Consider the following 13,790-nt stretch of genomic DNA (forward strand, 5'->3'; position numbering starts at 1 on the left):
AGAATGACAAATGAGTGCTTCAAGTTCTATGGAAGTCTCAAAATTGTTGGGTCTCTGTGGAGTGTTCCCACCTGCAGGCTCAACAGAACAGTGGTGACCTTGAACATAACCTTGCCACTAACAGATGCAATAGATAGCAGTTTCTCCACAGCTTGACTACTGGGATCAACTAGTGGGTTACCAAGGACTGATGTCTTTATTTAATGCAATTAAAAGAAATTCATAAATATTTTATCCATAGAATAAACAATAGAAAGCAACGAAGAGCTAAGAGCAATTAGAGGTAATCTGTCAGCTGGAATTCACCTATTAGCTGCTGTTAGGGCAAGGACACAAATGGGACCTTTTATATGGGCTTCTATACTTCCAGATGAAGGCTGCAGCTGGTGTCCTTATACTCCTCTTTTATTTTTGGTTCGTATGTGACTATTAAGTACTTGATGCAAGACCTGCCAGTACGTAAGTACTTGATGCAAGACCTGCCAGCTCAGCCAATCACTGGACACAGTAGTGACCTGTCTTGGTCAGTGATTGGCTAAGCCAGCAGGTCCTGCATTGAGCACTTGTCTGGGTGCTCGGAACATAAACATTTTTTTTCTTTTTTTCCCTAGCACCATATTAGTGTTTGTATCTGGCTAACCCCCTTTAAATTGCACTAAGTTACATTTCTTTACACTTTGTAAGAGACTCAATTTCTGTAAAGGTTTATTCTACATGTTTTTATTTTATATTGTATGTCTTCTCTCCCCTCATTCATGCCTGCTATAGGTGTATACTTCCAGAATGTAGAAAAAGACGTTTATTCGTGGTTACCAAGAGGTACAGGTCATAGTGAAAGTATTCGGCCCCCTTGAACTTTTACACCTTTTGCCACATTTCAGGCTTCAAACATAAAGATATAAAACTGTAATTTTTTGTGAAGAATCAACAACAAGTGGGACACAGTCATGAAGTGGAACAAAATTTATTGGATATTTCAAACTTTTTTAACAAATAAAAAACTGAAAAATTGGGTGTGCAAAATTATTCAGCCCCTTAAGTTAATACTTTGTAGCACCATATTTAGCGTTTGTGAACAGCAGTTTTCATTTCTTTCCACAGATTCTCGATTGGATTCAGGTCTTGACTTTGACTTGGCCATTCTAACACCTGGATATGTTTATTTGTGAACCATTCCATTGTAGATTTTGCTTTATGCTTTGGATCATTGTCTTGTTGGAAGACAAATCCCAGTCTCAGGTCTTTTGCATACTCCATCAGGTTTTCTTTCAGAATGGTCCTGTATTTGGCTCCATCCATCTTCCCATCAATTTTAACCATCTTCCCTGTCCCTGCTGAAGAAAAGCAGGCCCAAACCATGATGCTGCCACCACCATGTTTGACAGTGGGGATGGTGTGTTCAGGGTGATGAGCTGTGTTGCTTTTACGCCAAACATAACGTTTGCATTGTTGCCAAAAAGTTTGATTTTGGTTTCATCTGACCAGAGCACCTTCTTCCACATGCTTGGTGTGTCTCCCAGGTGGCTTGTGGCTAACTTTAAACAACACTTTTTATGGATATCTTTAAGAAATGGCTTTCTTCTTGCCACTCTTCCATAAAGGCCAGATTTGTGCAGTATACGACTGATTGTTGTCCTATGGACAGAGTCTCCCACCTCAGCTGTAGATCTCTGCAGTTCATCCAGAGTGATCGTGGGCCTCTTGGCTGCATTTTTGATCAGTCTTCTCCTTGTATGAGCTGAAAGTGTAGAGGGATAGCGAGGTCTTCGTAGATTTGCAGTGGTCTGATATTCCTTCCATTTCAATATTATCGCTTGCACAGTGCTCCTTGGGATGTTTAAAGCTTGGTAAATCTTTTTGTATCCAAATCCAGCTTTAAACTTCTCCGCAACAGTATCTCGGACCTGCCTGGTGTGTTCCTTGTTCTTCATGATGCTTTCTGCGCTTTAAACGGACCTCTGAGACTATCACAGGTGCATTTATACGGAGACTTGATTACACACAGGTGGAGTCTATTTATCATCATTAGTCATTTAGGTCAACATTGGATCATTCAGAGATCCTCACTAAACTTCTGGAGAGAGTTTGCTGCACTGAAAGTAAAGGGGCTGAATAATTTTGCACGCCCAATTTTTCCGTTTTTTATTTGTTAGCAAAGTTTGGAATATCCAATAAATTTAGTTCCACTTCATGATTGTGTCCCACTTGTTGTTGATTCTTCACAAAAAATTACAGTTTTATATCTTTATGTTTGAAGCCTAAATGTGGCAAAAGGTCTAAAAGTTCAAGGGGGCCGAATACTTTCACTATGCACTGTATTTCCCAAGCCCTTATATTGCCACTGGTTAGGAGACCTCCTCGTCCATCCTTCCATCCCTGTACCTGGTAGATTGACAGTCAGGGCTTGAATTTAAAGGGGTACTCCGGCGTAAAGACATCTTATTCCCTATCCAAAGGATAGAGGATAAGATGTCAGATCACCGGGGTCCTGCTGCTGGGGACCCCCGGGATCTACCATGCAGCACCCACCTTTAGCGGCTTCCAACCACGAGGACGGAGCATAGGGACGTCACGGCTCCCCCCCCCCCACGTGTGACGTCACGCTCCACCCCCTCAATGCAAGTCTATTGGAGGGGCGTGACAGCTATCAGACCCCCTCCCATAGGCTTGCAATGAGGGGGTGGAGTGTGATGTCACATGGTTGCGGAGCCGTGACGTCACTATGCTCTGTCCCCGTGATCGCCAGTAATCAGACCCGGAGCGAACATGCTCTGGGGACTGATTCTAACGGGGTGCAGCATGGAAGATCACGGGGGTCCCCAGTGGCGGGACTCCCACGATCAGGCATCTTATCCCCTATCCTTTGGATAGGGGATAAGATGTCTTAGCCCTGGAGTACCCCTTTAAGCACCAGGCCCAATTCTAGAAATCTAAGCACCCGGCCCACTTCTAGAAATCTAAGCACGTGAGCAGTAAGTGAAAAAGGCCGCTGCTATTAAAAATACACCAAAGATTTGGAAACAGGGTTTAGTGCTGAAGGTGGAGCCTGGACATTTAGTTTACAAATTTCCTTTAAGTCACCATTTGGCCCTAGTCTTGGTTGGCAGAAAAGTATCTTAAAGTTCTTGGGCCATAGGGTAGTGTTTGCACCACCATCTCCTATTGTCACATGGTGTTTTGTCTGATGACTAGTCACTGTGCACATTTATATACAATAAACTTTAAACTACTCTTTTTATAGTACGTTCTGTCTACCATTATTACATTATTGAGTTTGCCAACACCAATGTCAACAGCTGGAGAGCAACATGCGGGGGGCTGAAGAACCACATATAGCTCTTAAACCAATGGTTGGGTAACACTAGTATCACAGTGCAGGAGGGTTTGTACACATTATGGCAACTGGAATGAATCAGAGTTAAATGCCATAAAACCATCAACAAACTGCTACTGTCTTCACTGCCCTCCCCCAGACACAAGAGATTGGCACAATAGATGCATAGATAGTTTTTTTATTGTGTTGCTATCCTGCAACACCTTGGCTTCCAATAGTAAATTCAATTTCTGCCACTTTATTAACAGTGAGAGGACTTTGCTTACACTGTCCCAGTCTACACAGGAAAGCTGAAACGTAGGCTACAAAAAGCAGAATAAGTGTCAGTTTATTGTGTGATCCAGTGGTAAGTATGCTTTACATTGTATGCAAAGTCACTACTATTGGTTGTCTACATTGTTTTTAAAACATGTCTTAGCCATACAAATCACTGTGATTTCCAAGGAAAAATGTGTTCTTCTTCGTCTTGATATTGTCTTTGGCTGTGACCTGCAGAAAAATGTGGCAACATAGCAATGAAACAAAATGCTGCTCAATTTCCATGTATTTTATGAAGCATTATTTCTTCAACTCATTACTAGTCTGTGGCTAGTCTGTGCCCTCTGTGCAGAGCAGTTTTAGCAGTTTATCAACATGCAGAACCTACCTTTAAGTGGCATTTGTAATATTTACCCCCCTGTGCCATTCCATCCTTAATATTCCTTTCATCAGCCGCGCTTAGTAATAAATGGTATTCTTTGAATAAATGCCTAAAATATGTAATTTACATATATCACCATATGTAAATGTCAGCTACACTCTACTACATGGCTTCTTATGAAACACCAAATTTCACCCAATGGCAACACAATAAAATGTGCACTGAGGAGAAGGTTAGGAAGAGGCAATGTACAGCAAATAGAGAAAGGCTTTAATGCTGACGTGACTAGTGGAAGGAAATTCTTGAAGAGGTGGAGAGGTGGTTTGTTTGTATTTCCTGAGCTCTAATATTGGAAAGTATACTGAACTATTCCTGAAGGCCATTGTACAGGTGCTGAATTGTGACACTCTTTTAGCCCCAACTTGTTACAGATTAAGCAGAAAATGTAAATTGTGCTAACAGTTTACACTGAATTTAGAAAAATTTCCAATAGACAAAATTATTATGAAACTTTTTAGCAGGCCTAAAAAAATTTATTTATAAAAATCTTAGCCAGCTCCAAAAGCCAGCAAAGACGGTATAAGGCGGGGTCTTCTGTACAAATAGAGATGCGTGAGTCTAGCTTTACACCCTTCATGCAGCTTTGTCATGTAGCCATGTAATGATATAGCTCTTTGTTGCTCTATTACCACCCAATGCGGAACCCCATACTAAATAATCACAGCACTGCTTCCTCCACCAGTCTATCCCACTACCACCTCTTACATTGTAGTCACAACAGAACTTCTCCCCATCCCTGTTCCAGAGGTAAATTCCTAAACTAGACTATAAGCTCCAGACCTGTGCAGAATCTCTATGGAGTGAAACATATCCTGGAGGCTATGTGTGTTAGCAATTGAAACCAAGTATGACCAGATTTAGTGTTGCTTGACTGCAGACAGTAACTCACTATATTAAGACATTGTCATTCAGCTTTTGCATTTTAATTTCCCTTTAGAGAGGTACTCCACTATTTTAACGGGGTATTCCAGGATTTTTTTTATTTGACTATGCTACAGGGGCTGTAAAGTTAGTGTTGTTCATAATATAGTGTCTGTACCTGTGTGTGATGGTTTTCTCACAATTCTTCTGTGATTTTCACTCCAATATTTATTTTTACCAGCATACAAAATGACTGTTGTCTCAGATTTTTCCCAGGTTGCAATGCGGCCGAGACCTGACTCACTAGTCAGCTGTTGACAGGGAGCCTGTCTGCTTCAATGGGTGGAGAGATCAATCTGCAACAGCTGTAGGCATGAAATACCAGTTCTCAAAAAGCTAGCCACAGTGTTATGGTAATCTCACAACATAACCATTTAGCCCCAAGACAAGTGCAGATCCTTCCTAAGCATGTCCATTACTGCCTGCCAGGTAAGTGCTAAAATCACCTTATGGTAGATAACCCCTTTAATACATATCCCCTATTATACTTATTACCACAGGATACAGGAGGAGGGGGGTATCTGACCTCTGGGACCCCAACCGATCTCCATAACAGGGCCCATCTCTCCTTGTGTGTGTAGTTCTCCATGCTCTCTCTATGGGAGCGCCAGAGACACCCGAGTACATTGCTTGTGTATCTCCAGCACGTTTATACAGAATGCATAGAATGCTTCATGCACAAGGGTAGACAAGGCCCCATTCTATAAATTGTGGGGGTTCCAGTGGTTAAACCAACACAGACACACATGATCAGACATTTATTGTAATAAGTTGACTATAAGTTTTAAAGTAGTGGAGATTGCCTGAGGGCTATGTTCAAGCAGTGTATTTGGTATTTTTGTCTGTGTTTCCTATTTAGATTTTGGATTATTTTGGGTTATTTTACACATACAGGTGTAAAAAGACGTGCCCTTTACTTTTTTATGTGTATTCTGTGTGTATCATATTTGTTTGCGTTCTAAAAAAGCATGCTCCAAAAATATGCTACAAATTAGCTTCAAGAAACGTTTGCAAAAACACAACTAAAATACATGTGTAATACACACTTCAGTATTTTTCTGCTTCAAAATGTGTCAGGACTTTATAAGGCTCGGTGGCCGGAGTGAACACTTCAAGATTTCAGGACTTTCTTTTAAAATAAAATTAGAAATTAATCTCACCTAATATGTTCATATATAAACATAAAAACCTGTTTGACATAAAAACTATGTTTAACATAAAAGCTTGATTTAACTAGTGGATAATTTTCTGATGACACATTACTTTTAAAACCTATATGTAAGAAAATACAACCATAGATATCATCTATAAATTACTTGGGGCATAATATAAACACTAAACAAATATATATATATAAATATATATATATAGATGTAAACCATAGTTTTTAAGTGAACGCTCACTTATCTTGATATCTGCTGTCACTGCTGTTTCTTGTGTATTTTTGAGTGATTAAAATATCAGACAGGGTGTGTTTGGTCTATTACATACAGGTGAAACTCGAAAAATTAGAATATCGAGCAAAAGTTAATTTATTTCAGTTTTGCAACTTAAAAGGTGAAACTATTATATATATCATATATATTATAAAAGGGAGACTCATTACAGGCAAAGCAAGATAGTTCAAGCCGTGATTTGTCACAATTGTGCTGTGTTGGTCCACTGTGCTTCATTAAAGGACAACTGTAGTGGAACACTTTAATATATGCCCGTGCCTCAAAAATAAACAAAGTAAACTCATGCATACCTTCCTACGAGCCCCCGTTGGTCCAGCACAGGCCTCATGGTCCGGCAGTGCTGATGTCATTCCACTTCCTGGGGATGGGGACGCCGCAGAGTCGTCGGCGTATCACCGGCCGTAACGAAGTCCCGCCGAGCTCTGGCCGGCTTCTTACATGACAGTGGGCTCAGCCTATCACTGGCCGCGGCGGGACACCGCTACGGCCGGTGATACGCCGACGGCTCTGCGGCGTCCCCATCCCCAGGAAATGGAATGACGTCAGCACTGCCGGACCGTGAGGCCTGTACCGGACCAACGGGGGCTCGTAGGAAGGTATGTATAAGTTTATTTTGTTTATTTTTTAGGCACGGGCATATATAAAAGTGTTCCGCTACAGTTGCCCTTTAAGTCCAGGGTCAACGCATCAATCTACCAGGAGATTTTGGCTCACTTCATGCTTCCTTCCACAGACGAGTTGCATTACTGAAATAAATGAACTTTTGCACAATATTCACATTTTTCGAGTTTCACCTGTAAAAGCAATCCAAGAGTGTACAACATTCTATCTGCAAAACTCCATAACTCTGTGGTATCCTTCTATTGTTACTGAGGCTACATTCCCCCATATGGAATTTCCAAGCTGAGAAATTCTGCCTCCCATTGTTTTCAGTGGGATTCTTCTGCTCCTGCTGTATACTGCTAAATTTCCACGGTGAAAAATTCCACCATTCCACAAAATTATTTGCACCATAATCTATAGTTTTATTAATATCATTTTGCATTTGATCAGACTTTTTGATTGATTTTTATTTCATTGTTTGTGGGATGTGATGTGAAAAAAAAATAATAATATAATTCTGGCAATTGGTATTTTTTTACGATTAAGCCATTCACTTTGTGGTTTCTTTAATATTATATTTGAAAAGTTCAGACATTTCCACACATGGTTATACCACATATGTTAGTGGGCTTTTTTGTTTACATTTTATTATTTGAAAAATGAGAAAAGGCAGGTGATTTTTATTATGGAGATTTTTTTTTACACTTTATAAGTCTGCTGAGAGATTTTTATAAGCAATCATTCTATTGCTCATTCAATTTCATGTATTGCTATTGCATTGCATTGAATTTGTTTTTCAGCTTCTGCTATAGCCTGCCTATTGCAGACTGTAATAGCAGATCAGCCATGCTGCCACTTCACCTCTTGCTGCCACCTCAGACCGAGCTGTCAAGAGCATGAGCAAATCCCCATAGCAAACCTCTTCTGCTCCAAACAGTTCCTGACATGAACAGAGGTGGCAGCAGAGAGCACTGTGGTTAGACTGGAAAAAAACTCCACAACTCCACAGTACCTCTTTAAAGGAGTACTCCGGTGATTTTTTTTTTCTTTTAACCCCTTAAGGACTCAGGGTTTTTCCGTTTTTGCACTTTCGTTTTTTCCTCCTTACCTTTTAAAAATCATAACCCTTTCAATTTTCCACCTAAAAATCCATATTATGGCTTATTTTTTGCGTCACCAATTCTACTTTGCAGTGACATTAGTCATTTTACCCAAAAATGCACGGCGAAACGGAAAAAAAAATCATTGTGCGACAAAATTGGAAAAAAAAACGCCATTTTGTAACTTTTGGGGGCTTCCGTTTCTACGCAGTGCATATTTCGGTAAAAATGACACCTTATCATTATTCTGTAGGTCCATATGGTTAAAATGATACCCTACTTATATAGGTTTGATTTTGTCGCACTTCTGGAAAAAATCATAACTACATGCAGGAAAATTTATACGTTTAAAAATGTCATCTTCTGACCCCTATAACTTTTTTATTTTTCCACGTACCGGGCGGTATGAGGACTCATTTTTTGCGCCGTGATCTGAAGTTTTTATCGGTATGATTTTTGTTTTGATCGGACTTTTTGATCACTTTTTATTCATTTTTTAATGTTATAAAAAGTGACCAAAATACGCTTTTTTGGACTTTGGAATTTTTTTGCGCGTACGCCATTGACCGTACGTCTTAATTAATGATATATTTTTATAGTTCGGACATTTACGCACGCGGCGATACCACATATGTTTATTTATTTATTTTTTTACACTGTTTTATTTTTTTTATGGGAAAAGGGGGGTGATTCAAACTTTTATTAGGGAAGGGGTTAAATGACCTTTATTAACACTTTTTTAAAACTTTTTTTTGCAGTGTTATAGGTCCCATAGGGAACTATAACACTGCACACACTGATCTCTCATCCTGATCACAGGCGTGTATTAACACGCCTGTGATCAGCATTATCGGCGCTTGACTGCTCCTGCCTGGATCTCAGGCACGGAGCAGTCATTCGCCGATCGGACACCGAGGAGGCAGGTAAGAGCCCTCCCGGTGTCCGATCAGCTGTTCGGGACGCCGCGATTTCACCGCGGCGGTCCCGAACAGCCCGACTGAGCAGCCGGGATACTTTCAGTTTCACTTTAGAAGCGGCGGTCAGCTTTGACCGCCGCTTCTAAAGGGTTAATACCACACATCGCCGCGATCGGCGATGTGTGGTATTAGCCACGGGTCCCGGCCGTTGATTAGCGCCGGGACCGACGCGATATGATGCGGGATCGCGGCGCGATCCCGCTTCATATCGCGGGAGCCGGCGCAGGACGTAAATATACGTCCTGCGTCGTTAAGGGGTTAAATCAACTGCTGCCAGAAAGTTACATTTCTTTTCTGTCTGACCACAGCACTCTCTACTGACACCTCCATCTGTCTCAGGAACTGTCCAGAGTAGGAGCAAATCCCCATAGCAAACATATCCTGCTCTTGACAGTTCCTGACACGGTGGTCAGACAGAAAAGACATTTAAAAAGAAAAGAACTTCCTGTGGAGCATACAGCAGCTGATAAATACTGGAAGGGTTAAGATTATTTAATAGAAGTAATTTACAAATCTATTTAAGCACCTTTAGGTCTATTAAAGCCAGAGTGGAGAAATACTGTACAGAGCAGCTATCTCTCTGGAGGACCCAACTAGGGCATATTGCTTTAAATGGGCACCATTTAATGTTTTCTTTTGCCAGCAGCATTAGTGATTCCATAACATACGAAGGGGTGTTCTAAAGCAGATAATCCCATTCAATGATCATTCGTTCGGCAATCTTCGGCTCTCCCATAGAACTATGTGGAGTTGGCGTGGCAGCCCCCGCTTCCGAACAGGAAGCGCTCAGACCCTCCACAGTCTAAAACTTATCCCCTATCCTTCGGATTCGGGATAAGTTTTTAAGCATGATCCTTCAACCCCTTAAGGACCAAGCGTTTTTCAGTTTTTGCACTTTCGTTTTTTCCTCCTTACATTTCAAAAATCATAACTCTTTCAATTTTGCACCTAAAAATCCATATGATGGCTTATTTTTTTTGCGCCACCAATTCTACTTTTAATGACATCAGTCATTGTACTTAAAAACGGAAAAAAAATCGTTGTGCGACAAAATTGAATAAAAAATGCCATTTTGTAACTTTTGGGGGCTTCCGTTTCTACGCACTACATTTTTCAGTAAAAATGACACCTTATCTTTTTTCTGTAGGTCCATACGATTAAAATGATACCCTTGAGGGTATGAGGGCAAATGTTTTGCGCCTTGATCTGAAGTTTTTATCGGTACCATTTTTGTTTTGATCAGACTTTTTGTTTGCTTTTTATTCATTTTTTTTATGGTATAAAAAGTGACCAAAAACGCTATTTCCGACTTTGGAATTTTTTTGCGCATACACCATTGACCGTGCGGTTTAATTAACAATATATTTTCATGGCTCAGACATCTACGCACGCAGCAATACCACATGTTTGTTTTTATTTTTATTTACACACTTTTTTTAAATGGGAAAACCGGGATGATTCTGATTTTTATTAGGGAAGGGTTTAAATCACATTTATTAACATTTTTTAAACTTTTTTTTTCTGAAGTGTTATAGCCCCCTCTAGGGGCTGTAACACTGCATACACTGATGGCAGGCACTGTTCAATGCATTGCCATAGGAATGCATTTGTCACGATGCCGGCTGGCAGGAGGTGGATCCTCTGTGCCAGAGAGGGATTGGCGTGGACCGTGCTAGTGGACCGGTTCTAAGTCACTACTGGTTTTCACCAGAGCCCGCCGCAAAGCGGGATGGTCTTGCTGCGGCGGTAGTGACCAGGTCGTATCCACTAGCAACGGCTCAACCTCTCTGGCTGCTGAAGATAGGCGCGGTACAAGGGAGTAGACAGAAGCAAGGTCGGACGTAGCAGAAGGTCGGGGGCAGGCGGCAAGGTTCGTAGTCAGGGTGGATAGCAGAAGTTCTGGTACACAGGCTTTGGACACACAAAACGCTTTCACTGGCACAAGGCAACAAGATCCGGCAAGGGAGTGCATGGGAGGAGGTCAGATATAGTCAGGGACAAGGTGGAAGCCAATTAAGCTAATTGGGCCAGGCACCAATCATTGGTGCACTGGCCCTTTAAGTCTCAGGGAGCTGGCGCGCGCGCGCCCTAGAGAGCGGAGCCGCGCGCGCCAGCACATGACAGCAGGGGACGGGAACGAGTAAGTGACCTGGGATGCGATTCGCGAGCGGGCGCGTCCCGCTGTGCGAATCGCATCCCCGACGGCCATGACAGTGCAGTGCTCCCGGTCAGCGGGACCGACCGGGGCGCTGCGGAGAGAGAGACGCCGTACGCGCTCCGGGGAGGAGCGGGGACCCGGAGCGCTAGGCGTAACAGTACCCCCCCCCTTAGGTCTCCCCTTCTCTTTGTCCGGTAACTGCCCCCCCTGGGATGAGGACACCGGGAAAGGATGGAGGGATTCCTCAACGGCAGGCAGTACAGCAGGAGTGGGAATGGGGAGGGAGGGCAGAGGGCGAGGCCTGGCACGGGGCAGTGTGACACCAGGACGAGGGCCACGAGGAGGCACCGAGGCTTGACTGACTGGACTGGGAGGGGGGGAGAGGCACTTCTTAAGGCGGGCAGAGTCCATAACGACCTTAGGGAGACCGGATACAGGAGGAACCACAGGGTCACGGCAGGGAGTACTGGGAACCGGTTTAACCCCTTAAGGACCGGAGGTTTTTCCGTTTTTGCATTTTCGTTTTTTGCTCCTTGCCTTTAAAAAATCATAACTCTTTCAAATTTACACCTAAAAATCCATATGATGGCTTATTTTTTGCGCCACCAATTCTACTTTGTAATGACGTCAGTCATTTTGCCCAAAAATCTATGGTGAAGCGGGAAAAAAAATCATTGTGCGACAAAATTGAAAAAAAAAAACGCTGTTTTGTAACTTTTGGGGGCTTCCGTTTCTACGTAGTACATTTTTCGGTAAAAATGACACCTGATATGTATTCTGTAGGTCCATACGATTAAAATGATACCCTACTTATATAGGTTTGATTTTGTCGGACTTCTGGAAAAAATCATAACTACATGCAGGAAAATTAATACGTTTAAAATTGTCATCTTCTGACCCCTATAACTTTTTTATTTTTCCGTGTATGGGGCGGTATGAGGGCTCATTTTTTGCGCCGTGATCTGAAGTTTTTAACGGTACCATTTTTGCATTGATAGGACTTATTGATCACTTTTTATTCATTTTTAAATGATATAAAAAGTGACCAAAAATGCACTATTTTGGACTTTGGAATTTTTTTGCGCGCACGCCATTGACCGAGCGGTTTAATTAATGATATATTTTTATAATTCGGACATTTCCGCACGCGGTGATACCACATATGTTTATTTTTATTTTTATTTACACTGTGTTTTTTTTTTTATTGGAAAAGGGGGGTGATTCAAACTTTTAATAGGGGAGGAGTTAAATGATCTTTATTCACTTTTTTTTTTCACTTTTTTTTTGCAGTGTTATAGGTCCCATAGGGACCTATAACACTGCACACACTGATCTTCTATGTTGATCACTGGTTTCTCATAAGAAACCAGTGATCAACGATTCTGCCGGATGACTGCTCATGCCTGGATCTCAGGCACTGAGCAGTCATTCGGCGATCGGACAGCGAGGAGGCAGGTAGGGGCCCTCCCGCTGTCCTGTCAGCTGTTCGGGATGCCGCGATTTCACCGCGGCTATCCCGAACAGCCCACTGAGCTAGCCGGGATGCTTTCGGTTTCACTTTAGACGCGGCGTTCAACTTTGAACGCCGCGTCTAAAGGGTTAATAGCGCGCGGCACAGCGATCAATGCCGCGCGCTATTAGCCACGGGTCCCGGCCGTTGTTAGAGGCCGGGCCCGACCCGCTATGACGCGGGGCCACGCCGTGGCCCCGCGTTATAGATCGGGAGTGGACACATGACGTTCCAGTACGTCATGTGTCCTTAAGGGGTTAAGGCAGTCCTTGAAGCAAGAGGTACCCCAGCTCTTGATCTCCCCTGAGGACCAATCCAGGGTTGGGGAATGGTGTTGAAGCCAGGGTAGTCCAAGGAGAATTTCAGAAGTGCAATTGGAGAGGACCAAAAACTCAATTTTCTCATGATGAGGTCCGATGCACATTAGGAGGGGCTCCGTGCGGAAACGCACGGTGCAATCCAACCTGGCTCCATTGACCGCGGAAATGTGGAGTGGCTTGACAAGACGGGTCACCGGGATGCGGAATTTATTCACCAAGGACTCCCGAATAAAATTCCCAGAGGCACCAGAGTCCAGGCAGGCCACGGCTGAGAGGGAAGAGCTGACTGAAGAAGAAATCCGTACAGGCACCGTGAGACGTGGAGAAGCCAACTTAGCATCAAGAGACGCCACACCCACGAGAGCTGGGTGCGAGCGTGCGTTTCCCAGACGTGGAGGACGGATAGGGCAATCCACCAAAAAATGTTCGGTACTGGCACAGTACAGACAAAGATTCTCTTCCTTACGGCGATTCCTCTCTTCCAGGGTCAGGCGAGACCGATCCACTTGCATGGCCTCCTCGGCGGGAGGCCTAGGTGCAGATTGCAATGGAGACTGTGGGAGAGGTGTCCAGAGATCTAAGTCTTTTTCCTGGCGGAGCTCTTGATGCCTCTCAGAAAAACGCATGTCAATGCGAGTGGCTAGATGAATGAGTTCATGCAGATTAGCAGGAGTATCTCGTGCGGCCAGAACATCTTTAATGTTGCTGGA

At 43.0% G+C, this 13,790-nt stretch overlaps 1 long non-coding RNA gene across 1 annotated transcript in view; it reads left to right on the top strand.

Moving 5' to 3' along the window:
* LOC130356651 (uncharacterized) overlaps positions 1-13,790 on the top strand; it is a 134,455-nt gene that overhangs the window by 10,984 nt on the left and 109,681 nt on the right. Inside the window, exon 2 of the long non-coding RNA XR_008888958.1 lies at positions 3,583-3,680. This is a non-coding gene — a long non-coding RNA (uncharacterized LOC130356651). The remainder of the gene's footprint in view (positions 1-3,582; positions 3,681-13,790) is intronic.

This window comes from Hyla sarda, chromosome 2, assembly GCF_029499605.1.
Source record: "Hyla sarda isolate aHylSar1 chromosome 2, aHylSar1.hap1, whole genome shotgun sequence".
Lineage (NCBI taxonomy): Eukaryota > Metazoa > Chordata > Amphibia > Anura > Hylidae > Hyla > Hyla sarda.